The sequence below is a fragment of the Callithrix jacchus genome, chromosome 17 (assembly GCF_049354715.1).
Source record: "Callithrix jacchus isolate 240 chromosome 17, calJac240_pri, whole genome shotgun sequence".
Classification (NCBI taxonomy): Eukaryota; Metazoa; Chordata; class Mammalia; order Primates; family Cebidae; genus Callithrix; species Callithrix jacchus.
Window position 1 is genome coordinate 8,743,340 of NC_133518.1, and position 25,880 is coordinate 8,769,219.

Sequence of the window (25,880 nt, forward strand, 5' to 3'; positions counted from 1 at the left end):
CAAGTGTTTTTAATGAGTGGCATTTTTATTAAAATAAATCATTTGACTCGTGATTATTAATTTTTATGATATAGGAAGAAATTATGACAGGATTGGTATTGTAGCAAATTTGAAAATTAAAGTAACACTTATTTTTTCCATTGAGATACAATTCACAAAAAGAGAGACACCGGCTCTTAAGTGCACCATTTGGTAAGTTCTGAACACAGCATACCTCACCATGTTCTACACCCAGATCAAGATACAGAACACTTTACTACCCCAGAGAGGTCCTGCCATTCTCTCCCAGTCGATAAATTCACCATCCTTTCCTGAAGGGAACCACAAATATGTTGTCATGTTTTGACATGCCTAGTGGCCTTTATGTTTATTCAGTTGTAGGAGTTTTTGGCATATTTTGGGTATAAGTCGTTTGTCAAACATATGCATTACAATATGATCTTCCAATCTGGGGCTTATCTGTTTAATTATTGAACAGGGTCTTTTAATTAGCATACAAATTTAATTTTGATTAAATTTTTCTTTTATGGTTTTTGCTTTTTATACCCTAAGAAATATTCGTGTATCTCAAGGTATTGAAGACATTCAATTTTTCTTCTGGAAGCTATATAATTTTTAGTTCTGAGATCCATCTTAAGCTAAATTATGTATACAGGGAGAGAGATGAGGCAAGATTTCTCCCCCATGTAGCTATTCTGTTGTCCCACCACCATATGTTGAGAAGATGCTCCTTTCTCCTATCATTTTGATTTGGAGGCTTAGTTGAAACTCATTTCACAAAAAAAATGTAAGTTTATTTCTGAAATGTCCATTTTACTCAATTGATTTAATTATATTTTAGGTAATGTTTTTAATTACTAGTTTTTTTAAATTACTAGTTTTTTACTAATTATATTTCATGAGTAGATATTTGGCAATTTAAATTTTCTATTTTTGTAATCAGTTTGTTATTTTTCTCCCAAGGAATGTGTTCATTTTATCAAAATTGTTGAATTTTCTGACTCAAATCATCTTTAATATTTTTCTTTGCATCATTTTAATTCTTGTAAGATCTATGCTAGCATCCTCACTTTTCATTCCTGCTATTGATAATCAGTATAGTGAGAGAGTTAATCAATTTTAATATAATTTTTTCAAAGAGCCACATTTGGTTTCTTTGATTTCTCTGTTTATCTGTTATATATTTCATTAATGTCTGCTCCTATCTTTATTATTTTCATTGTTCTACTTTCCTTGGCTTGAATATAGTATTTTTTAACTTCTTAGGTTAGAAAGTTAGATCGTTGATTTTAAACCCTGCTTCTTTTCTAACATAAGCACATAGAGCTATAAATTCCCTGCTGAGCACTATTTTAATTGCATTTCACAAATCATAATGTTTTTCATCATTTCTTTCATATTATATTATTTTGTAGTTTTCTTTGTAATTTCTTCTTTAATCCATGAATTCCTTAGACCAGGGTTACTTAATTTTCAAATATTTGAGGCTTTTCTATTTTTCAGTTTTATCAATTCTTTAATTCCACAGTGGCATGAGAACATGCCCAGTATAAGATCAATCTTTGGAATTCACTTTTTAAATGACTCAGGACATATCCTGTCTTGGAGACTGTCTTGTGTGAATTGGAAAGGAACTCAAATGCTGCAGGCTGTTAGATGCAGTGCTCTATAAATGTCAGTTCGATCAAGTTGATTGATAAAGTTTTCAAGTTGTTTGTATTCTTACTGATTTTCGCTCAAGTAGGTCTGTTATTTACTTAGAGACTAGTTTTAGAATCTCCTACTCTATAGATTCATCTGTTTCTCTAGTGTCTGTCAATATTTGCTTCAATTATTTCAAAACTCTACTATTAGATACATATGTATGTTTTATTGTTAGGATTTCTTTATGAACTATTTTTTAATCATTATTAAATGTCCTCTTTATCACTGATAATATTCCTTTCTCTGAAATCTTCATTCTATGATATATTGATATAGCCATCCTGCCTTTCTTATAATTGGTATTTGCACGATGCTTTTAAATTTTGATTTTAAAAAACTTTAATTATTTATTTTTAACTGGAAAATAATTGTATATATTTGTGAGGCACAATATGATGTTTTATATGTATTGATTTACATATATATGTATACACGTAATCATTCTGCTACATGTATATGTATACACGTAATCATTCTGCTACACATATATGTATACATGTGTATATATGTGTAGCAGAATGATTAAATCAAGCTGATAAACATATAGGCAAATCACTGTGTTCATCTGTTTTGCATTGCTATAAGGAATATCTGAGACTGAGTAATTCATAAAGAAAGAGATGGCTGGGAGCAGAGTGGTGACTCACGTATATAATCTCAGCACTTTTGGAAGCCAAGGCAGTCAGATCCCTTGAGCCCAGAAGTTCTCAATCAGCTTGGCCAATATGGCTAAACCCTGTCTCTACAGAAAATACAAAAATCAACTGGGCATGGTGGTGCACACCTGGAGTCCCAGCTACTTAGGAAGCTGAAGCAGGAGAATTGCTTGAGCCCAGGAGGCGGAGTTTGCAGTGAGCTGAGATTGTGCCACTGCACTCCAGCCGGGTGACAGAGCAAGAACTATCTCAACCAAAAAAAAGAAAAGAAAGAAAATATATTTATTTGGCCCATGGCTCTGCAGGCTGTACAGGAAGCCTGGGCTGGCATCTGCTCCTGATGAGGCCTCAGGAAGCTTTGAAATCACGGTGGAAGGCAAAGGGGGAGCCCAAGTGTCCCATGGCAAGAGAGGGAGCAAGAGAGGAAGTGATGACTGGCAGTGTTAAGCAACCAGCTCTTACATAAACTAGTAGAAAGAGAACCCACTTATTACCATTCTTGACAGATCTGCCCCAGTGACTCAAACACCTCCTACCAGGTTCCACCTCCAGCACTGGGATCACATTTCAACATGAGATTTGGAGGGCACAAATATCCAAACCATATCAATCAACTCATATATTTATTATTTTTTTGTGATGAGGACATTTAAGAAATACTTTCTTAGCAGTTTTCAATATACAATACTTTATTATTAACTATGGCCACAATTTTGTACAACAGATCTGCAGAATTTATTCCTCCTGTGTAACTGAAACTGGGCAAAGGGTACAACTTTGACCAGTAGCTCCCCATTGCATGATACTTTCAAAAAATAATATCTATATTTTTTGAGACACAGTCTAACTCTGTCACCCAGACTGGAGAGCAGTGGCACAATCTCAGCTCACTGCAACCTCCACCTCCCAGGTTCAAGTGATTCTCCTGCCTCAGCCTCCCAAGTAAGCTGGGATTACTGGCACACACCACCACACCCAGCTAATGTTGTATTTTTAATAGAGATGGGTTTTTATCCTGTTGGCCAGGCTGATTTAGAACTCCTGACCTCAGATGATCCACCCACCTTGGCTTCCCAAAGTGCTGGGATTACAAGTGTGAGCCATGGCACCTGGCCAACTATTTATATTTATGTGTAACTCATACACAGAAAAATTTTGTGTTTACTGTCTTTATTTCACTTGACAATTTGTCCTGTAAATAAAGTATATAACCTATTTATATTTTAGAAAGTAATTTTAATTTACCTATTGCCTTTTTAGGTATGCCTCTTTTTATTAATTTTATTGTATGTTCTAGAAATTTCAGTATGTATCCTTGACTTTTCCGAGTTTACCTAGAGTAAATAGTGAATTCGTTCTTGAAAAATCTATACACCTTGCAACATTATAGATTCATTTAAATCTCCCAATTCCTTTGCACTGCAGTTGTCATATGCATTGCATTGAAATCCATCACATAAACTACAATAATTTTTGCTTTAATCAGTCCTAGGTATTTTTTAAAATTAAGATAAAAAGAAATAATAGTCTTTTTTATTTAACCATATATTTAACATTTTATAATCACAATTCTTGTCTGGAAACCTGAGTTTTCCTTATTATTTTACTTCTTCAAGAAGAGCTTTCTTCTTACTGATTACCCCATTCAGTGACATTTTTTTAATGTATTGCATTTTTCTGCTTTACAATTCCCATTTGGTTGTTTTTTACATTATTTTTCCTCTCTGATGAAATGTCCTATCTTTTCAGTTACTGTGGGCATATATTATTATACATTCTTGAAGTTAATTATTGTAATACTGCTTTGAAATCTATGCATATTAACACTAAGAACCGGATCATCTCAGTGTTGGTCTCCTTGGATTGCTATTTTATTACACTAATGAGTACCTTTTCCAGCACTGCATAAATTGAGTAATTTATATCTTGGATATTTGAATGTTATATTGCAGAGACTCTGGATTCTGGAAATTCCTAGCTGGTCTTAAACTGCAAATTATTTTCCTTGTTAGCAGCTCAACTCTTAGCACAATTTTTCATCCTCAGCTCTAGTCTGTCCCACACATGCATGTTTCAAAGGCAAGTGAGACATCTGGGTAGAGTCATCTCTGCCTCTCCTAATCAGTATACACATTTCTTTTATGCAGTTGTGATTTCCACAAACTCTGTCCTATAGTTATTCAGGTTAGAAAGACTATGAACTTTTCAATTAAAAATTTAGTCTCCACATGTTGCCAGATTTCACTTGCCCTCAGGATAAAATGTGTAAGACCTGGTAACTCATCTTGTGCTGCTGCCTTCTTCCAAGAGTCTGGCTCCTTCCAGGATTTGGCTGTGTTTGTTGTTAGCCCTTTATTGTCCTCAGTCACTATTTATTGTTTGTTTGTTTGTTTTGAATCTTGTCTAACACTTACATTTGTTATCTGTGAAAGGGCATTTATGAACTACTCAGTCATTACAGAAGAGGCCCTAGTTTATTCACATTTATTTATTTATTTATTTATTTAATTTTTTATTGGATTATAGGTTTTGGGGTACATGAGCAGAGCATGCAAGACAGTTGCGTAGGTACACACAGGGCAGTGTGCTTTCTTTTCTTCTCCCCTTCACCCACATTTGGCTTTTCTCCCCAGGCTATCCCTCCCCACCTCCCCCTCCCACTGGCCCTCCCCTTTTCCCCCCAATAGACCCCAGTGTTTAGTACTCCCCTTTCTGTGTCCATGTGTTCTCATTTTTCATCACCCACCTATGAGTGAGAATATGCGGTGTTTCATTTTCTGTCTTGTGTCAGTTTGCTGAGGATGATGTTCTCCAGATTCATCCATGTCCCTACAAACGACACAAACTCATCATTTCTGATTGCTGCATAATATTCCATGGTGTATATGTGCCACATTTTTCCAATCCAGTCTATTATCAATGGGCATTTGGGTTGATTCCAGGTCTTTGCTATTGTAAACAGTGCTGCAATGAACATTCGTGTACATGTGTCCTTATAGTAGAACGATTTATAGTCTTTTGGATATATACCCAGTAATGGGATTGCTGGGTCAAATGGAATTTCTATTTCTAAGGCCTTGAGGAATCGCCACACCGTCTTCCACAATGGTTGAACTAATTTACACTCCCACCAACAGTGTAAAAGTGTTCCTTTTTCTCCACATCCTCTCCAGCATCTGTTGCCTCCAGATTTTTTAATGATCGCCATTCTAACTGGCGTGAGATGGTATCTCAATGTGGTTTTGATTTGCATCTCTCTGATGATCAGTGACGATGAGCATTTTTTCATATGATTGTTGGCCTCATCTATGTCTTCTTTCGTAAAGTGTCGGTTCATATCCTTTGCCCACTTTTGAATGGGCTTGTTTGTTTTTTTCCTGTAAATCTGTTTGAGTTCTTTGTAAATTCTGGATATCAGCTCTTTGTCAGATGGGTAAACTGCAAAAATTTTTTCCCATTCTGTTGGTTGCCGATCCACTCTAGTGATTGTTTCTTTTGCCGTGCAGAAGCTGTGGAGTTTCATTAGGTCCCATTTGTCTATTTTGGCTTTTGTTGCCAATGCTTTTGGTGTTTTGTTCATGAAGTCCTTGCCTACTCCTATGTCCTGGATAGTTTTGCCTAGATTTTCTTCTAGGGTTTTTATGGTGCCAGGTCTTATGTTTAAGTCTTTAATCCATCTGGAGTTAATTTTAGTGTAAGGTGTCAGGAAGGGGTCCAGTTTCTGCTTTCTGCACATGGCTAGCCAGTTTTCCCAACACCATTTGTTAAACATGGAATCCTTTCCCCATTGCTTGTTTTTGTCAGGTTTATCGAAGATTGTATAGTTGTATGTATGTTGTGTTGCCTCCGATGCCTCTGTTTTGTTCCATTGGTCTATATCTCTGTTTTGGTACCAGTACCATGCTGTTTTGATTACTGTAGCCTTGTAGTATAGTTTGAAATCCGGTAGTGTGATGCCCCCTGCTGTGTTCTTTTTGCTTAGAATTGACTTGGCTATGCAGGCTCTCTTTTGGTTCCATATGAAGTTCATGGTGGTTTTTTCCAGTTCTGTGAAGAAAGTCAATGGTAGCTTGATGGGGATAGCGTTGATTCTGTAAATTACTTTGGGCAGTATAGCCATTTTCACGATATTAATTCTTCCTAACCATGAACATGGAATGTTTCTCCATCTGTTTGTGTCCTCTCTGATTTCGTTGAGCAGTGGTTTGTAGTTCTCCTTGAAGAGGTCTCTTACGTTCCTTGTGAGTTGTATTCCAAGGTATTTTATTCTTTTTGTAGCAATTGCGAATGGCAGTTCGCTCTTGATTTGGCTTTCTTTAAGTCTGTTATTGGTGTAGATGAATGCTTGTGATTTTTGCACATTGGTTTTATATCCTGAGACTTTGCTGAAGTTGCTTATCAGTTTCAGGAGTTTTTGGGCTGAGGCAATGGGGTCTTCTAGGTATACTATCATGTCGTCTGCAAATAGAGACAATTTGGCTTCCACCTTTCCTATTTGAATACCCTTTATTTCTTTTTCTTGCCTGATTGCTCTGGCTAGAACTTCCAGTACTATATTGAATAGGAGTGGTGAAAGAGGGCATCCTTGTCTAGTGCCAGATTTCAAAGGGAATGCTTCCAGTTTTTGCCCATTCAGTATGATATTGGCTGTTGGTTTGTCATAAATAGCTTTTATTACTTTGAGATACGTTCCATCAATACCGAGTTTATTGAGGGTTTTTAGCATAAAGGGCTGTTGAATTTTGTCAAATGCCTTCTCTGCGTCAATTGAGATAATCATGTGGTTTTTGTTTTTGGTTCTGTTTATGTGGTGAATTACATTTATAGACTTGCATATGTTGAACCAGCCTTGCATCCCCGGGATGAATCCTACTTGATCATCATGAATAAGTTTTTTGATTTGCTGTTGCAATCGGCTTGCCAATATTTTATTGAAGATTTTTGCATCTATGTTCATCATGGATATTGGCCTGAAGTTTTCTTTTCTCGTTGGGTCTCTGCCGGGTTTTGGTATCAGAATGATGTTGGTCTCATAAAATGATTTGGGAAGGATTCCCTCTTTTTGGATTGTTTGAAATAGTTTTAGAAGAAATGGTGCCAGCTCTTCCTTGTGTGTCTGGTAGAATTCAGCTGTGAACCCGTCTGGACCTGGGCTTTTTTTGTGTGGTAGGCTCTTAATTGCTGCCTCAACTTCAGACCTTGTTATTGGTCTATTCATAGTTTCAGCTTCCTCCTGGTTTAGGCTTGGGAGGACACAGGAATCCAGGAATTTGTCCATTTCTTCCAGGTTTACTAGTTTATGGGCATAGAGTTGTTTGTAATATTCTCTGATGATGGTTTGAATTTCTGTGGAATCTGTGGTGATTTCCCCTTTATCATTTTTTATTGCATCTATTTGGTTGTTCTCTCTTTTCTTTTTAATCAATCTGGCTAGTGGTCTGTCTATTTTGTTGATCTTTTCAAAAAACCAGCTCTTGGATTTATTGATTTTTTGAAGGGTTTTTCGTGTCTCAATCTCCTTCAGCTCAGCTCTGATCTTAGTAATTTCTTGTCTTCTGCTGGGTTTTGAGTTTTTTTGGTCTTGGTCCTCTAGCTCTTTCAATTTTGACGATAGGGTGTCAATTTTGGATCTCTCCATTCTCCTCATATGGGCACTTATTGCTATATACTTTCCTCTAGAGACTGCTTTAAATGTGTCCCAGAGGTTCTGGCACGTTGTGTCTTCGTTCTCATTGGTTTCGAAGAACTTCTTTATTTCTGCCTTCATTTCGTTGTTTACCCAGTCAATATTCAAGAGCCAGTTGTTCAGTTTCCATGAAGCTGTGCGGTTCTAGGTCGGTTTCTGAATTCTGAGTTCTAACTTGATTGCACTATGGTCTGAGAGGCTGTTTGTTATGATTTCAGTTGTTTTGCATTTGTTGAGCAGTGCTTTACTTCCAATTATGTGGTCAATTTTAGAGTAGGTGTGATGTGGTGCTGAGAAGAATGTGTATTCTGTGGATTTGGGGTGGAGAGTTCTGTAAATGTCTATCAGGTTTGCTTGCTCCAGGTCTGAGTTCAAGCCCTGAATATCCTTGTTGACTTTTTGTCTGGTAGATCTGTCTAGTATTCACAGTGGAGTGTTAAAGTCTCCCACTATTATTGTGTGGGAGTCTAAGTCCTTTTGTAAGTCCTTAAGAACTTGCCTTATGTATCTGGGTGCTCCTGTGTTGGGTCCATATATGTTTAGGATCGTTAGCTCTTCTTGTTGTATCGATCCTTTTACCATTATGTAATGGCCTTCTTTGTCTCTTTTGATCTTTGTTGCTTTAAAGTCTATTTTATCGGAGATGAGAATTGCAACTCCTGCTTTTTTTTGCTTTCCATTTGCTTGGTAAATCTTCCTCCATCCCTTTATTTTGAGCCTTTGTGTATCCTTGCATGTGAGATGGGTTTCCTGGATACAGCATACTGATGGGTTTTGGCTTTTTATCCAATTTGCCAGTCTGTGTCTTTTGATTGGTGCATTTAGTCCATTTACATTTAGGGTTAATATTGTTATGTGTGAATTTGATACTGCCATTTTGATGCTAAGTGGCTGTTTTGCCTGTTAGTTGTTGTAGATTCTTCATTATGTTGATGCTCTTTAGCATTCAGTGTGATTTTGGAATGGCTGGTACTGGTTGATCCTTTCTATGTGTAGTGCCTCTTTTAGGAGCTCTTGTAAAGCAGGCCTGGTGGTGACAAAATCTCTGAGTACTTGCTTGTTCGCAAAGGATTTTATTTTTCCTTCACTTCTGAAGCTCAGTTTGGCTGGATATGAAATTCTGGGTTGAAAGTTCTTTTCTTTAAGAATGTTGAATATTGGCCCCCACTCTCTTCTGGCTTGTAGTGTTTCTGCCGAGAGATCTGCTGTGAGTCTGATGGGCTTCCCTTTGTGGGTGACCCGACCTTTCTCTCTGGCTGCCCTTAGTATTCTCTCCTTTATTTCAACCCTATTGAATCTGACGATTATGTGCCTTGGGGTTGCTCTTCTTGCGGAATATCTTTGTGTTGTTCTCTGAATTTCCTGCAATTGAGTGTTGGCCTGTCTTGCTAGGTGGGGGAAATTTTCCTGGATGATGTCCTGAAGAGTATTTTCCAGCTTGGATTCATTCTCTTCGTCCCCTTCTGGTACACCTATCAAACGTAGGTTAGGTCTTTTCACATAGTCCCACATTTCTTGGAGACTTTGTTCATTCCGTTTTGCGTTTTTTTCTCTAATCTTGGTTTCTCGTTTTATTTCATTGAGTTGGTCTTCGACTTCAGATATTCTTTCTTCTGCTTGGTCAATTCGGCTATTGAAACTTGTGCATGCTTCGTGAAGTTCTCGTATTGTGTTTCTCAGCTCCTTTAATTCATTCATATTCCTCTCTAAGTTATCCATTCTTGTTATCATTTCCTCAAATCTTTTTTCAAATCTTTTCTCAAGGTTCTTAGTTTCTTTGCATTGATTTAATACATGATCTTTTAGCTCACCAAAGTTTCTCATTATCCATCTTCTGAAGTCTAATTCCGTCATTTCGTCACAGTCATTCTCCGTCCAGCTTTGTTCCCTTGCTGGTGAGGAGTTTTGGTCCTTTCTAGGAGGCGAGGTGTTCTGGTTTCGGGTGTTTTCCTCCTTTTTGCGCTGGTTTCTTCCCATTTTTGTGGATTTGTCCGCTGGTCGTCTGCGTAGTTGCTGACTTTTCGTTTGGGTCTCTGAGTGGACACCCAGAATGTTGATGATGAAGTATTTCTGTTGCTTGGTTTTCCTTCTACCAGTCTAGCCCCTTTGCTGTAAGAGTGCTCAGGTCCGCTCCAGACCCTGCTTGTCTGGGGTGCACCTCTAGCAGCTGTGGCACAGCGAGGGATGCTACCAGTTTCTTTTTCTGCTATCTTTGTCCCAGGATGGTGCCTGCCTAATGTCAGTCTTTTGGATATAGAGGGGTCAGGGAGCTGCTTGAGGAGACAGTTTGTACTTTATAGGGGTTTAATTGCTGAGCTGTGAGCTGTGTTGTTCATTCAGGGCTGTTAGGCTGCTATGTTTGATTCTGCTGCAACAGAGCTCATTAAAAAAACCCTTTTTTTTCTCAAATGCTCTGTGTTGAGGGGTTTGGGCTTTATTTTTGGATGTCCGTTGAGGTCCTGCCCAGCTAGGATGCAGACTAGCCACTGTTTGCCTGCCGAGGCTCTGCCCTGCTGTTGTGAGGCTCGCCCTGGCTCCGCTGTTCTGCTGTTTTCCACCACGCCCTGCGGCGGAATCTCTCTGTTGTAGCGGGTTGCCTTGGCAACAGCAGGCTGCGTCAGCAGTGGGCGTGTATCTCAGTAGGGACGGGTTGCCTCGGCAATGGCTGGCTGCGTCAGCAGTGGGCGTGTATCTCAGTAGGGACGGGTTGCCTTGGCAAGGGCTGGCTGCGTCAGCAATGGGCGTGTATCTCAGTTGGGGCGGGCTACCTCGGTAATGGTGGCCGCCCCTCCCCCTCAGAGCGTCTCGGGCCGTCTGCAGGGGGCTTGTTTGAAATCGCGGTTTTGTTCGTCCCACTGGGCCAATCCTAACGCTCTGTTCCTGCAATCCCCTGGGCTGGCCCACTGTTCAAGTCTAGCTCAGTCTCAAGTCCAGCCCTCTCACGTCTCCAGTTGCCGGTTCAACGGGGCACCCGGACAAGTGCGCCCTGTGGGGAGCGCTGGGTAGGGCCGGCCGCCACCACCCCGGCTGCCGGCTTCGCCAGGCGGAATATCTGCCTGGCGTCCCGCGTCTCCTCTTCACTTGGGAATTTCCCCGTTCCGTGAGCAACAAAGATCAGTCTGGAAATGCAGCTCAGACTCACCTCTCCGCAGACACAACGAGAACTCCAATCCTGGGTTGTTCTCACAGCGCCATCGGGTTGTTCTCACAGCGCCATCTTGAGTCCTATCAGTTTATTCACATTTAATGCAATTGTTGATCTGATTGGTTTAAGCCGGCCATTTTGCTATTGATTTTCTAACTATGCATGTGTTTTTTGAAATCTCCCATCTTTTACAGCTTAGTGTTAATTGAACGTTTTTCAGTATTCCTCTCCACTTTTTGATTGGTATTTTAGTCACAACTCTATTTTGCTTTGCTAGTTATGTGTGTGTTTTATGATTTACATGTATCTTTATCATATCTTCAAATAATATGGTACCGCTTCAAATGTAATATATAAACTTTACAACAATACGTTTTCATTACCCTTTTTGTGCTTTCGTTGCACAGATTTTACTTTCATATGTATTTAAAGACACAATATGTTGCTATTTTTACTTTAATAAGTTAAATTATCGTTTTTAAAAGTTAAAAAAATGTAAAAACTATATGCATTCACATATTTCTCATTTTCAGCTCTCAGCAGTTCTTTGTGTACCTCCAAATATGCACCTACTATATCGACTCTTCTCCCCGGAAAACGTTCTTTGACATTTCTTTCAACATTCACCTGCTAACAATAGATTCTCTCATCATTCGCTCGTCTGAAAATGACTTTGTTTTGCCCCCAGATCTGAGAAATATTTTCATTAGATATAAAATTCTAGGTTGATAGTTTTTCTTTTCGTTTAGCACTTTAAAAATGTCATCTCATTGTCTCCTGACCTCCATGGTTTCACATAAAATATAGCCCTTATTTGAATCATCGGACCCTTATAGTTAATGTTTCCTTCCTCTGGTTATGTAAGATTTTCTGTGATATCAATGCATTTCAAAAAGGTAATTATGTCATGCCTTGGTGTGCTTTACTTTAAGCTATCTTAAACTGGTTTTGGTTTAAATTCTTAAATTCATGTTAGCATTTTTCATCAACTGTGAAAAATTATGTCTATAATAGCTGAATCAGTGCTCCAAATTCAAAATACAGAATCTTTGTAAAATTGAACTTGCGCATATAACTTAAAGCAAAATTATTGATTCCTTCTTCTATTTGCACTTACTCTATCTGCAAAGTAGACCAAAGTTTAACTCATCAATTATTCATTAGCACGGAAGAGATAACATAAGAACAGAGATACCTGGCCAGACCTACTTCAAATCCATGCCTGCTTGGGTATCCTGATCACGTGGGAGAAATTAGTACAAAAGGAAATGCCTCTTAAACATACTAATCTTTAGAACAGAATAACCATGCTCACAATAAATGTGGTTAAGCTCTGACTAATCACATTAGCAATGTCTCTCTCAAAACATGGGCAGAATAATTAAAAGCAGTAGCCAGACAGGTAGCCTCTTGGTCAGAAGTGACAGAAGATTCCATATCAAATAACATAGGCAGAGCAACTTTGTCAATACTTTTGTGAGTCATAATGAGCAAACTGCTGACATAATTCATAGCAACATATTAGATTCAGTCAGAAAAAAGGCTTGAGGGACAATGTATATGGACATGTAGGAGGGACTGGGGCTTAAGTCTAATCCTGGTAGGAAAACTAATTTCAAAAATTTCCTTGATAATCTGAGAGAATATGGTGCCAATTTTAGAAATAGAAAAAATATTGGGAAGGGAAGTCTGTGTTGGAGGTAGAAATGAAAGGGTTTATTTTCATTTGTTTAGGCATACATTCACCAAAGAAACTAGCTGATGATTACTCGAACTGAGTTGAGGTTTCCTTTATGCAAAATTGAGTATCTGAGTGCATAACATACCGTAATTCATCTCTTTCATGCAAAATTGACTATCTGGGTACATGTAATACAGCAATCCATGCATGCTGATTCAAAATACCAAACAAAAACAAGAGAAAATGATATTTCAGAAAAAGGAAATGAGTTTAGCTCTGGGCATGATTATTTCAAAACCATGCCAAGCCACCATACAGAAATATCCAGAAAGCTATTAGATATTCAATTGCAGAGTGGTTTGAGAAAATGGCTTGAGATATGGTATTATTGTGGCTTTGTGAGAAAATGAATGAATGAATGAATGACCTACTGAGTGACGTAACATGCTCAAAAGGTTTTCAAAATAATTTTAATCTGTGCTCAGTAATTTTATGAATGGGTAGCATGTCCCCTAAGTTTGCTTTGGGGTTAGGTAAAGTTAGGTAGATGTAGTTGTTGGTGTATATTCTTTAAACGTTTCCATAAGATTCTTCTTGTTGCTCAAAACAGTAATGGTGAAAAGAAAAACTATACTTAAAAAATTAATCAGATGTCATTTATTGGTGCTATTCTTTGAAAATAGCATATCCAAATGGCAAGATCAGTATCTAAAAAGATCAATTTGTCCACAGAGCTTCCTCTCTTTCGGGAAGCATAGGGTAAGAAATTGTAATAGCTGGTCATCTGGTAAAGAGCAGGATCACAGTAAGATTTTCAGCATTTTCTCATGAGTGTTGACTAGTTTATGATTACACATTCCATACTGCCTATGTTTGCGTTTTAGGAACACTCAGAAAACATGTACATGCACCTGAAATATATCCCACTCAACCATATGGAGTAATGAAAAGAGTTCCGGACAACATGAAAAACAAACTATTTTTTTCTGGCTTTGTGATTTGGGGCAAGTTATCCCTCTGGGTCTTAGTTATCTCCTGTGTAAACTCAAGGTTTGGATTTGTAGAACACGAAGGTCCTTTTCAGCTTCATACTCTCTTTCATGCGACATTGAGTACTTGGGTGTATATTGAACAGCAGTCATGCCATGCTGACTCACTTCACCATATATTTGCTATCCACTTTGTTCAATTTTGAAAATATAAAAACGTACAAGGAAACAATCTCTTCTTAAGAATGCCACAGTCTAATGAAAAGACATGACAATAAATAGTTACAAAATAAGAGGATAATTGACATAATTAGGTCTATAGTGGACACGTAGAGAGAAAAAAGAGAGAGCCTAAATATGTCCAGGGGATATAAATAATTTCTCAAAAGGGAGAATGCATGAACTGAATCCAGCGAAAGTTCTGTAGTTTATGAGACAAATGCAGCAGTGGAAGTTTGAGGGCAGAGTAAAATGCTAGCAAATGCAAAAGGGTTCACGAATCTATCAGATTCCAAGAGCCACAAATGCTTTCAGGTGGTAAGTGCTTGGTACTTGTGTAGGGGCATGGCAGCCCAGGAGACTAGGGAGCCAGGCAAGGATCAGCCCATGAAGGTCCTTCACACTTAGGGATTTAGACTTTGTCATAGAGACTGCTAGTCTTCAAACTTTGGGAACATGCTACCCATTCGTAAAATTATTGAGCACAGATTAAATTTTTTTTGAAACCCTTCTGAGCATGTTACATGTATTTATGTAAAAATATGTTATAATGGTCAGGGTTCTCCAGAAAAATAGAACCAATACAATGAGTATATATTCAAGAAAGTGAGAAAGAGAGCTAGTGAGATTTATTTTAGGGAATTGGCTCACATGATTGTGGAGGCTAGCAAGTCTGAAATTTATAGGGCAGCCCAACAGGCTGGAGACTGAGGGAAGAGTTGCTGTTGCATCTGGACTCTGAAGGCAGTCTGTGAAAACGTTCTCTCTCCCAAGGGAAGTCAGTCTTTTGCTCATGGACATCAGCTGATTGGATGAGGCCTACCCACGTTATAGACAGTAATCTGCTTTACTGCAAGTCTATGGATTTCAATGTTAATCTCATCTAAAAAATACCTTCCCAGTAAGATCCAGATGCATTTGACCAAATATCTGAGTACTGTAGCCTAGGCAAATTTAACATATAAAATCAACGACCACACCTGTATCTACTTTACTATAATATCAGGTACATTCTAAAATATATGCATTACATACATATACAAAAATATTTTAGAAGAATAAAATTATGAAACAAAAAGAAAATGCTAATGCTTTCTTCTTAACTTGCAGTGAGTTCTTTTGTGCATTCCATGAAATGTGTGCAGTCTACAGGAGTCCCTGCTAGATAGACTGGAGAGCCATCACAAGGAATTACAGAATTAAACACATGTAATTGTTATCTGTCTCATTGCAGAGCTGGGATTCGAGGCAGGAATACAAATCAGGAAAAAACAATAGAGCAGAAAAGAGAAGTTTGGCATCTGACTCAAGGTTGCAGCAACGGCATGAAGTGAGCATTGGGAGATAGAATGAATAGGGTGATGGGTCATGGGTGGAGGCTGAAGATAATGAGAGTCTTAAGTGTCTGCTAGGACTTGGTCCCTCAGTGACTGGACTGTGGGTGTGATTGATTCAGATTTACTGGAGTCAACTCTGCACATATTAAATGTTCATGACTTGTTTCAGCCACTTGGAGCTAACCTCTTGGCACTGAGAAATAAAGGCTTGGAATACAGACATGAGTGTCATCCTAGGCATAGGAGTTAAATAAAATGTGGTGACAATAGAAACAGGGTGATATTGGAGTTATAAGACACAGCAACATTTAAATGATATGGTATTAACAAAACTGGCTACCATTTAGCCAGGGTTTATTATATGCAAGGCGCTGCGCTAGATGCTTTGCATACATTATCTCAACTAATCTTTAAAACAACCATAGAAAATAAGACTTAATGCTTAGGGTGGGGCATGGTGGCTCACACCCATAATCCCAGTGCTTTGGAAGGCTGAGACTGATTGAGGCCAGGAGTTCGAGACTTGCTTGGGCAAATGTAGTGAGACCCCATCTCTACAGAAAACAACAAAACAAGTAGGTGGCATGGTGTCAGGTGCCTGTAGTCCTAGCTAATGAGCTGTGATTGCACCACTGCCCTCCAGCCTAGGTGACAAAATGAGGCTCTGTCTCAAAAATAAATAAATACCAGTAGCTGATACTTAGAAAAATTAAGTAATTTGCCCTAGGTCAAAGTTTGTAAGAGGAGGAGCTGGAATGAAAACTCTGGCTTAACTAAACTGTAAGCACCATGATCTTAATCACCATATGATATTGTTACCTATTTAAGTGGCAAATTGAAAAAGAAAGCACAATGCTATACATGTTACCAGACGTGGAGAGAGCTGAGAGAGGAAGAGATGGATGACTTGGTTATTTAGCAGGATATTTCTTCATATAAAAAAACCTCATGGAGTAAATTGCTTAAAAGGTCAGGATTTGGAGCCAGGCAGATATAATTCAAACATTTCCTTAAGACTCAGTTTCTTGGTTTATAATATAAGACAAAAAGCAATGTCATATGCTTATTATTAGAATTAAATTAAGCAATTTGTATATATAGCATCTGCTAAATAAATCTTAATTCTTATTATATTTCTTCATTTTGGTCTAATTGTGTAAAAGGAAGATAATGTCCTTCATGTTAGAGCAGAGATTTATCAAGATTACAATGGATTCTGCATTGCCACAAAGAGATTATTCCAAGGAGTTTTATTTAAACATTAAAAAATAATCTGTTTATTTAATGATGCATCTTCCAACAAGAACTCTTTGTAGTTTTAATAACATACACATTGGCAGTGAATAGCTCAATAGTCTCTAGAAGCTTGCATAAATTCCAAACTAGAGTTTTCACCTTCTGAACTAATTGAAAACAAATTCTGAACCATCACAAAGGCAAATGGCACTGAACAATTTGTAAGTATTTAAATAGGCTCTTGGGACACCTGAGTAATGTTAAAAAGTACCTCAAAAGGAATCAAAATGATATGATTGCTTGAGATTGCTGTGTATATAAATATAGAATTGGTTCCAAAGGACTGGATGGGTAATAGGTTTTTCTTATTTCCAGATCTGCTCGCTCTGACCCTGGAAATGCCCAGCTGGAGAACTGGTGTGCATTTGTGATGTCTGGGTGGACCAGCTGGGTAACATCACCATGCCTGTGCATAGAGAAGGAATGATTCTCCCTCTTCCCTTTCACTGTATCCAGAGTCTGCTAATGAGGTCCAGAGGACTGACTGCAGAGCCCATTTTTCCTTTGTAGGAGGCACATATGGTACAATTATAAATTACCCATACCCAAGCCAAATACACACACACACACACGGATTAAATGTAAGCAGTTAATGAAACAAACATATGAATTATAGCAGACATCAAAGTATCTCTTTTTCAGGGTTACCATTTTGGATTACCATCTAGCCCATTAGATGTTTGCTGAATAAATTCAGACCAGTGTTAACCAATAAAATACATATCTACATGAATTAGATGGTGGTCCAATATAATATTTTCTATTAAGTAGTGAATTGTCTTCTTTTAGATATTTTGAAATTAATGTCCTCTTTATCACCTGCTAAATCTGTATGTTTTTGTTTAAACACAATGGAACAATTCAACAAGGTATTATAAGATTTCATCTAGTGAGGATAAAAGCTGTTTAGAAAGCATGACTTAAAATTTCTCAAAGCTGTTTACTGTCTTGCCTAAATTATGCAGACAGAGCTTATATATTAGGGCCTTTGGATCTTTAGATTGGAAACATTTTCAGATTTAGAAAAGCTTCATTGTTTAGTTTGAACTTTTCCATTTAAAATAATCAGAGGTGAATGGGAAACATAATCCTCTTACTAATGTGTTTTTTTATGAGTGAATGCTGAGAAACTTAACATAAAGATGCAATCTGAAAAAAAGAAATAGAAAAGAACTTTCTCACTTTCACTTAATTACTAATAAAAAATTATAAAATATAAAGCCTAATGTTTAGTGTCATCTCTTATTGGAATATGTCAGCTTCCCCAGAGACAATGCATTGCCACAAGTAGCTATTTGAAACAAATCTTTCTGTGATATCTGAAGACACTCTTCTGCAAGGCTCTCTCTTCAAGAGTTTCAAAGCAGCACTTTCCCAACCCTCTGTGCATCCAGCTAAACAAAGCAAGCAAAGGACTATTTCTCTTTGACTTATATTTTACTCGTTAGTCATTTTGTATCATTATAATTCTGAAATAAAATAAGCCTTAAGAGAAAAAAATCCACCACATATTTTATATTAAATGTTCATTCATGAGCTAATCTTAGCTAGCTGTTCCTTTGAAACCACAATGCAGTCTTAAAATCATTTAAACTGTTACTAATTTAGCAGTTGTACAGTGATGGATTTTTCAGGTTGCTTACATATAGATCTTTTATGACTGAAGATATGCATATATTCACAGTTTTGCTTCTTCAGCTCTCAGTATTATAAGTGCCCTTATTTCTATAAGGCAAGATATTCCACAGCAAAATTATTGATAACTAAATGAACTGTCATTGTTGAGTTGGTCCATTATTTGGACTTTGTCAGGAGCTGATAAGAATACTTCCAAATAAAATTGTTTTCAGAATGAAGCCTCTGGTCTCTGCATCTTCACCACCAACAACCAAGGATAAATTCATTACAGACTGATAAGGTCATATGTGGTTAGTATTCCCTATCAAATAAAAATGAGTTTGAAAATTTAGTGAGAGCCATAATTATGCTTAATTCCATTAATATACTTCCAAAATGAAGCAGTTTCAGATTGTTATAAATACCTCTACTCTTCATTTCCACACAGCAGTCTGCATAAAATTTGAACTAAAAAATCCATTCATTACCCACTGCACTCTGAATTCAAGTCATCATTTTATTATTAGAAAATGTGATGGCCATTTTACCTTGTAAGGGCAATCAACAGCAATTTCTTTCCTTCAAATGCATGGGGATTTCTGTGAATCTGAGTTTTGCTCAAGGAAGCATTGGCTAAGAAATAGATAAAAGATAAAACAAATGAACCTTTCTTACTTAAATTCCCCACTGAGTAAATACTACAACATTACCAGCTCTGAATAATTAACTTCCATCCACTGTGCCAGAAATGATGCACTGTGTTTGAAATGCATCTTCTCAATAAGTACTCCTTGAGAGAAGCCACCACAGAAATTATGACAGCTGTCATTGCACTAAACTTTTACTTACTCAAATCGTTTTCTGAAAGCCATCATTAGAATCAAATTAAAATAAAGCTGAGGTTTTCTAAATAAAACTGTCAAAGAAGATAAAAGTTTTTACATTGACAGTGAAGCAAATGATTTTTTCCACTCTGTTGAGGTTGCATAATAGTGTAGTATATCTGAATGACTTATGGTCCCTTAATGCCAGATTAACAGCTGGAGGAGGGGAGATCTTTCCAAGAATAGTTTTCAAATGAATGAAACTTCAGGCCCAGAGGCAATGGGAAATGCAAAGTGTGGGGAATTGGGGAAGATATGGGTGGAAGAGTCTTATATGATCAGACTTTCATAACTCATTAAAATCACTGAAAATGATAGTGTGATCTGATATGAAGTTTCCATATTTAGAGGGAAAAGAGGTCAGAGTAAATGCTAAGTCCTTGAGGATGACTGCAGGAAGTGAAAAGCCGTGAAAATGTATCTGTGCAGCATACCTGAAAGAAATGGGCCTTGCTAAGACAGAATTTGGTGAAGTATTCCATGTACATGATTTTGCTCACCAGAACTCTTTTTATCCAATGAAATACAAAACACTTTACACACTAGATGGGTTAGGGTGAGGGTGATGCTAAAAGAATATGTCGTTATGATTGATTTGTTTAGAAAGACTAGTCCTATAATCTGGAATGAGAATTATACTATATATGTATACTTCAGTACATTTACATAAATTCTAAAAAATAGGGCTGATACCAATTTTCTTTTCTTTTTTTAAGGTTACTTTTGGTGTAGCCAAACTTTAATTTTTTATCACAAAAGTAATACATAGTTTTATAAATATTACAAAAAACTGGTAAAACAAATGTAGAAGAGAGTAAAAGTCACCTCCCAATAAAATTCATATTAAGGAATTCCAAGATGGCCGAATAGGAATAGCTCTAGAGCACAGTTCCCAGTGAGAGCAAAGCAGAAGGCTAGTGATCGCCGCATTTCCAACCGAGATACCAGGTTCATCTCAATGAGACTGGCTGGACAATGGATGTAGCAAAAGAGGACAAACCAAGGCAGGGTGGGGCACTACCTCACTTGGGAAGTGCAACAGGCTGGAGGACCCCACTCCTACACAACAGAGACCACTGGGTACTTTTTCAGCCACTCTGACACTCCAGTTCAGATTCTACACTTCTCCCATGGTCTCTACAGCCCAAAGATCAGGAGATTCCTGCCAGGCCGAAAAGCACCATGGGTTTCCAGCACAAATTGGGGTGGCCATTTCAGCTGGTGCCGCTGGCTTCCAGCCCAAATCGGGACAGCCATTTTAAGCTGTGCCTGCTGTGAGACAGAGCCACCCATTTCCCTGAAAAAAAAAGGGGGGCTGAAAGCAGGGAGCCAACTGATCTGGCTCGGCAGGTCCTGCCCCACAAAGACCAGCAAACTGAAACTCACTAGCTTAAGAGTTTCACAGTCAGCACAGCAGTTTCAGCTCAACCCAGGACGGTTGAGCTCAGTAGGGGAAAGGGCGTCTGCCATTGCCAGGCAGTTCTAATCTTACCTGTGTAAACAAAATCGCAAGCAAGTTTACACAGCAGCTGGGTGGAGCCCGTGGCAGCTCAGCAATGCCTCTGTAGGCAGACTGTGACTAGACTTTCTCCTTGCTGGGCAGGGCATCTCTGAAAAAAGGCAGGAGCTCATCACAGACTTAAAAATAAAGTTCCACCTTCCCAGGACAGAACATCTGGGAAAAGGGGCAGTTTGGAGTTCCACTGCAGCAAACTTAAACATTCCTGTCAAGCAGCTCTGAGAAGAGCAATGGAGCACCCAGCACAGCACTTGAGCTCTGATAAGGGACAGATGGCCTCCTCAAGCGGCTCCCTGACCCCTGTATATCCAAAAAGACATGTCCTACAGAAGAGCTCTGGCTGGCATCTGGTGGGTACTCTTCTGGGATGAAGCTACCAATGGAAGGAACAGGCAGTGATCCTCAGTGTTCTGCAGCCCTTGCAGGTGATTCCCAGGCAAGCAGGGTCTAGAGTGGGCCTCCAACAGTCCTGCAACAGAGGAGCCTGACTGTTAGAAGGAAAACTGAAAAACAGAAAGAAATAGCTTCAAAATCAACAGAAAGGAAGTCCACTCAGAGACCACATCCAAAAGTCATTAACTTCAAAGACCAAAGGTAGATAAATCCATGAAGATGGGAAGAAACCAGTGCAAAAAGAATGAAATCACCAAAAACCAGAATGTATCTCCTCCTCAAAGGGATAACAACTCCACACCAGCAAGGGAACGAAACTGGATGGAGAATGAGTTTGATGAATTGACAGAAGCAGGCTTCAGAAGGTGGGTAATGACAAACTTCTCTGGGCCAAAGGAACATGTTCTAATCCAATGCAAAGAAACTAAGAACCTTGAAAAAAGGTTACATGTAATGCTAATTAGAATAACCAACTTAGAGAAGAACATAACTGACTTGATGGAGCTGAAAAACACAGCATGAGAACTTCGAGAAGCATACACAAGTTTCAAGAGCCAAATCAATCAAGCAGAAGAAAGGCTATTAGAGAGTGAAGATCAACTCAATGAAATAAAATGAGAAGGCAAGAATAGATATAAGAGAGTGAAAAGAAATGAAAAAAGCCTCCAACAAATATGGGATTATGTGAAAAGACCTAATCTATGTTTGATTGTATCTGAATGTAGCAGAGAGAATAAATCCAAGCTGGAAAACACTTCAGGGTATTATCCAGGAGAACTTCCCCAACCTAGCAAGGAAGGCTAACATTAAAATCCAGGAAACACAGAGAACACTACAAAGTATTCCTCAAGAATAGCAACCCCAAGGCACATAATCAGGCTAAGGGAAGTGAGAGAGACAGGTCAGGTTACCCACAAAGGGAAACCCATCAGACTCACAGTGGAGGTCTCAGCAGAAACCCTACAAGCCAGAAGAGAGTGGGGGCCAATATTCAACATCCTTAAAGAAAATAAATTTCAGCACAAAATTTCGTATCCAACCAAACTAAGCTTCATAAGTGAAGGAGAAATAAAAGCCTTTATGGACAAGCAATTGCCAACACATTTCATCACCACCAGGCCTGCCTTACAAGAGCTCCTGAAGAAAGCACTAAACATGGAAAGGGACAACCAGTACCAATCACTGCAAAAATGTACCAAATGGTAAAGACCATTGATATAATGAAGAAACTCTGTCAACTAATGGGCAAAACATCCAGCTAATATCAAAATGGCAGAATCAAATTCACACATCAGAATATTAACATGAAATGTAAATGGGTTAAATGCCTCAATCAAAAGACACAGACAGGCAAATTAGATAAAGAGTCAAGACCTGCCAGGCGCAGTGGCTCACACCTGTAATCTCAGCACTTTGGGAGATCGAGGCAGGTGGATCATGAGGTCAAGAGATCGAGACCATCCTGGTCAACATGGTGAAACCCCATCTCTACTAAAAATACAAAAAATTAGCTGGGCGTGGTGGTGCATGCCTGTAATCCCAGCTACTCAGGAGGCTGAGGCAGGAGAATTGCCTGAACCTAAGAGGCAGAGGTTGAGGTGAGCTGAGATCGCGCCACTGCACTCCAGCCTAGGCAACAAGAGCGAAACTCCATCTCAAAAAAAAAAAAAGTCAAGACCCATTGGTTTGCTGTATTTTGGAAACCCATCTCATGTGCAAGGACACACATAGACTCAAAGTAAAGGAATGGAGGAAGATTTACCAAGCAAATGGAGAGTAAAAAGAAAAAAAAAAGCAGGGGTTGCAATCCTAGTCTCTGATAAAAATGACTTTAAGCCAAAAAAGATCAAAAGAGACAAAGAAAGGCATTACATAATGTTAAAGGGATCAATGCATCAAGGAGAGCTAACTATCCTAAATATATACACACTCAATACAGGAGCACCCAGGTACATAAAGCAAGTTCTGAACAACCGACAAAGAGACTTAGACTCCCACACGATAATAGTGGGAGACTTTAACACTCCACTGCCTATATTAGACAGATCAACCAGACAGAAAATCAACAAGGATATCCAGGACTTGAACTCAGATCTGAACCAAGCCATCTAAGAGGCATCCACAGAACTCTCCACCCCAAATCCACAGAATATACATTCTTCTCAGCACCACATCACACCTACTCTAAAATTGACCACATAATTGGAAGTAAATCACTCCTCAGTAAATGTAAAAGAATGGAAATCATAACAAACAGTCTCTCAGACCACAATGCAATCAAAATAGAACTCAGGATTAAGAAACTCATTCAAAACCGCACAACTACATGGAAACAGAACAACCTGCTCCTTAATGAATATTGGATAAATAATAAAATGAAGGCAGAAATAAAGATGTTCTTTGAAACCAATGAGAATGAATACACAACATACCAGAATCTCTGAGAAACATTTAAAGCAGTGTCTAGAGGGAAATTTATGGTACTAAATACCCACCTGAGAAGTGAGGAAAGATATAAAATTGACACCCTATAGTTACAATTAAAAGAGCTAATGAAGCAAGATCAAACAAATTCAGAAGCTCATAGAAGACAAGAAATAACTAAGATCAGAGCAAAACTGAAGATGACAGACACAAAAAAATCTTCAAAAAAAAAAATCAAATAAATCCAGGAGCTGGTTTTTGAAAAGAACAGCAAAATAGACCACTAGGCAGACTAACAAAAAAGAAAAGAGAGAAGAATCAAATAGATGCAATTTAAAATGATAAAGGGGATATCACCACCGATTCCACAGAAATACAAACTACTATCAGAGATTACTACAAACAACTCTTTGCACATAAACCAGTAAATCCAGAAGAAATGGATAAATTCCAGAACACTTAGGCCCTCCCAAGACTAAACCCTGAGGAAGTTAAATCCCTGAATAGACCAATAACAAGGTCTGAATTTGAGGCAACAATTAATAGTCTACCAACCAAAAATAATCCTGTCCAGACAGGTTCACAGCCAAATTCTACCAGGCATACAAAGAGGAGCTGTTACCATTCCTTCTGAAACTATACCAAACAATACAAAAAGAGGGAATCCTCACTAATTCATTTTATGAGACCGACATCATCCTGATACCAAATCCTGGTAGAGATGCAAAAAAATAAAATAAAATAAAATAAAATAAAATTTCAGGCCAATATCCAAGATGAACTTCGATGCAAAAACCCTTAATAAAATACTGGCAAACCAAATGCAACAGCACATCAAAAAGCTTATCCATCGTGATCAAGTGGGCTTCACCCTGGGGATGCAAGCCTGGGTCAACATGGGAAAATCTATAAACATAATCCACCACATAAACAGAACCAAAGACAAAAACTACAGCATTATCTCAATAGATGCAGAGAAAGCATTTGACAAAAATTAACAGCGTTTTATGCTAAAAATTCTTAATAAAATAGATATCAGTGGAACATATCACAAAATAATAAAAGTTATTTATTATAAACCCACAGCCACTATCATGAATGGGCAAACATTGGAAGCATTTCCTTTGAAAACTGGCACTAGACAAAGGTGCCTCCTCTCACCATTCCTATTCAACATATTATTGGAAGTTCTAGCCAAAGAAATCAGGCAAGAGAAAGTAATAAAGGTTATTCAATTAGGAAAAAGGAATTCAAATTGTCTCTATTTGCAGATGACATGATTACATATTTAGAAAACCCCATCAGCTCAGCCCAAAATCTCCATAAGATTATAAGCAACTTCAGCAAAGTTCCAGGATACAAAATGAGTGTGCAAAACTCACAAGCATTCCTGTATACCAATAACAGAGAGCTGAATCATGAGTGAACTCCTATTCATAATTGCTACAAAGAGAATAAAATACCTAGGAATACAACTAACAAAGGACATGAAGGACTTCTTCAAGGAGAACAACAAACCACTGCTCAAGGAAATAAGAGAGGACACAAACAGATGGAAAAACATTCCATGGTCAAGGTTAGGAAGATTCAATATCATAAAAACGGCCATACTGCACAAAGTAATTGATAGATTCAACGCTATCCCCATCAAACTACCATTGACCTTCTTCACAGAACTACAAAAAGCCACCTTAAACTTTATATGAAACCAAAAAAGAGCCCACATAGCCAAGACAATCCTGAGCAAGAAGAACAAAGCTGTAGGCATCATGCTCCCTGACTTCAAACTATACAAGCCTACAGTAATCAAAACAGCACGGTACTGGTACCAAAACAGAGACATAGACCAATGGAACAGAACGGAGGCCTCGGAAGTAATACCACACACCTATAACCATCTGATCTTTCACAAACCTGACAGAAACAAGGAATGGGGGAAAGGATTCCCTGTTTAGTAAATGATGTTGGAAAGCTGTCTAGCTATGTGCGGAAAGCTGAAACTGGACCCCTTCCTGACACCTTACACTAAAACTAACTCCAGATGGATTGAAGACTTAAACATAAGACCTGGCACCATAAAAAGCCTAGAAGAAAACCTAGGCAAAACCATTCAGGACATAGGCATAGGCAAGGACTTCATGACCAAAACACCAAAAGCAATGACAACAAAAGCCAAAATAGACAAATGGGGATCTAATGAAACTTCTGCACAGCAAAAGAAACAAACATTAGTGAACCAGCAACCAACAGAATGGGAAAAAATGTTTGCAAGCTACCTATCTGACAAAGGGCTAATATCCAGAATCTACAAAGAATTAAAACAAATACAA

General features: G+C 38.2%; 2 long non-coding RNA genes across 3 annotated transcripts in view; one reads left to right on the top strand and one right to left on the bottom strand.

Moving 5' to 3' along the window:
* The window catches only part of LOC118148898 (uncharacterized), a 37,514-nt gene extending 19,581 nt beyond the window's left edge, over positions 1-17,933 (top strand). Inside the window, exons 1-3 of one of the 2 annotated variants that reach the window (XR_004735961.2) lie at positions 12,721-12,791; positions 15,315-15,410; positions 17,029-17,933. This is a non-coding gene — a long non-coding RNA (uncharacterized LOC118148898). Of the gene's footprint in view, positions 1-12,720; positions 12,792-15,314; positions 15,411-17,028 lie in introns of those variants that run through there. The other variant, XR_013528861.1, reaches the window with a different exon arrangement.
* Positions 17,934-18,870: 937 nt separating this feature from the next.
* LOC118148899 (uncharacterized) overlaps positions 18,871-25,880 on the bottom strand; it is a 56,997-nt gene continuing 49,987 nt past the window's right edge. The window contains exon 3 of the long non-coding RNA XR_004735962.3: positions 18,871-18,963. This is a non-coding gene — a long non-coding RNA (uncharacterized LOC118148899). The remainder of the gene's footprint in view (positions 18,964-25,880) is intronic.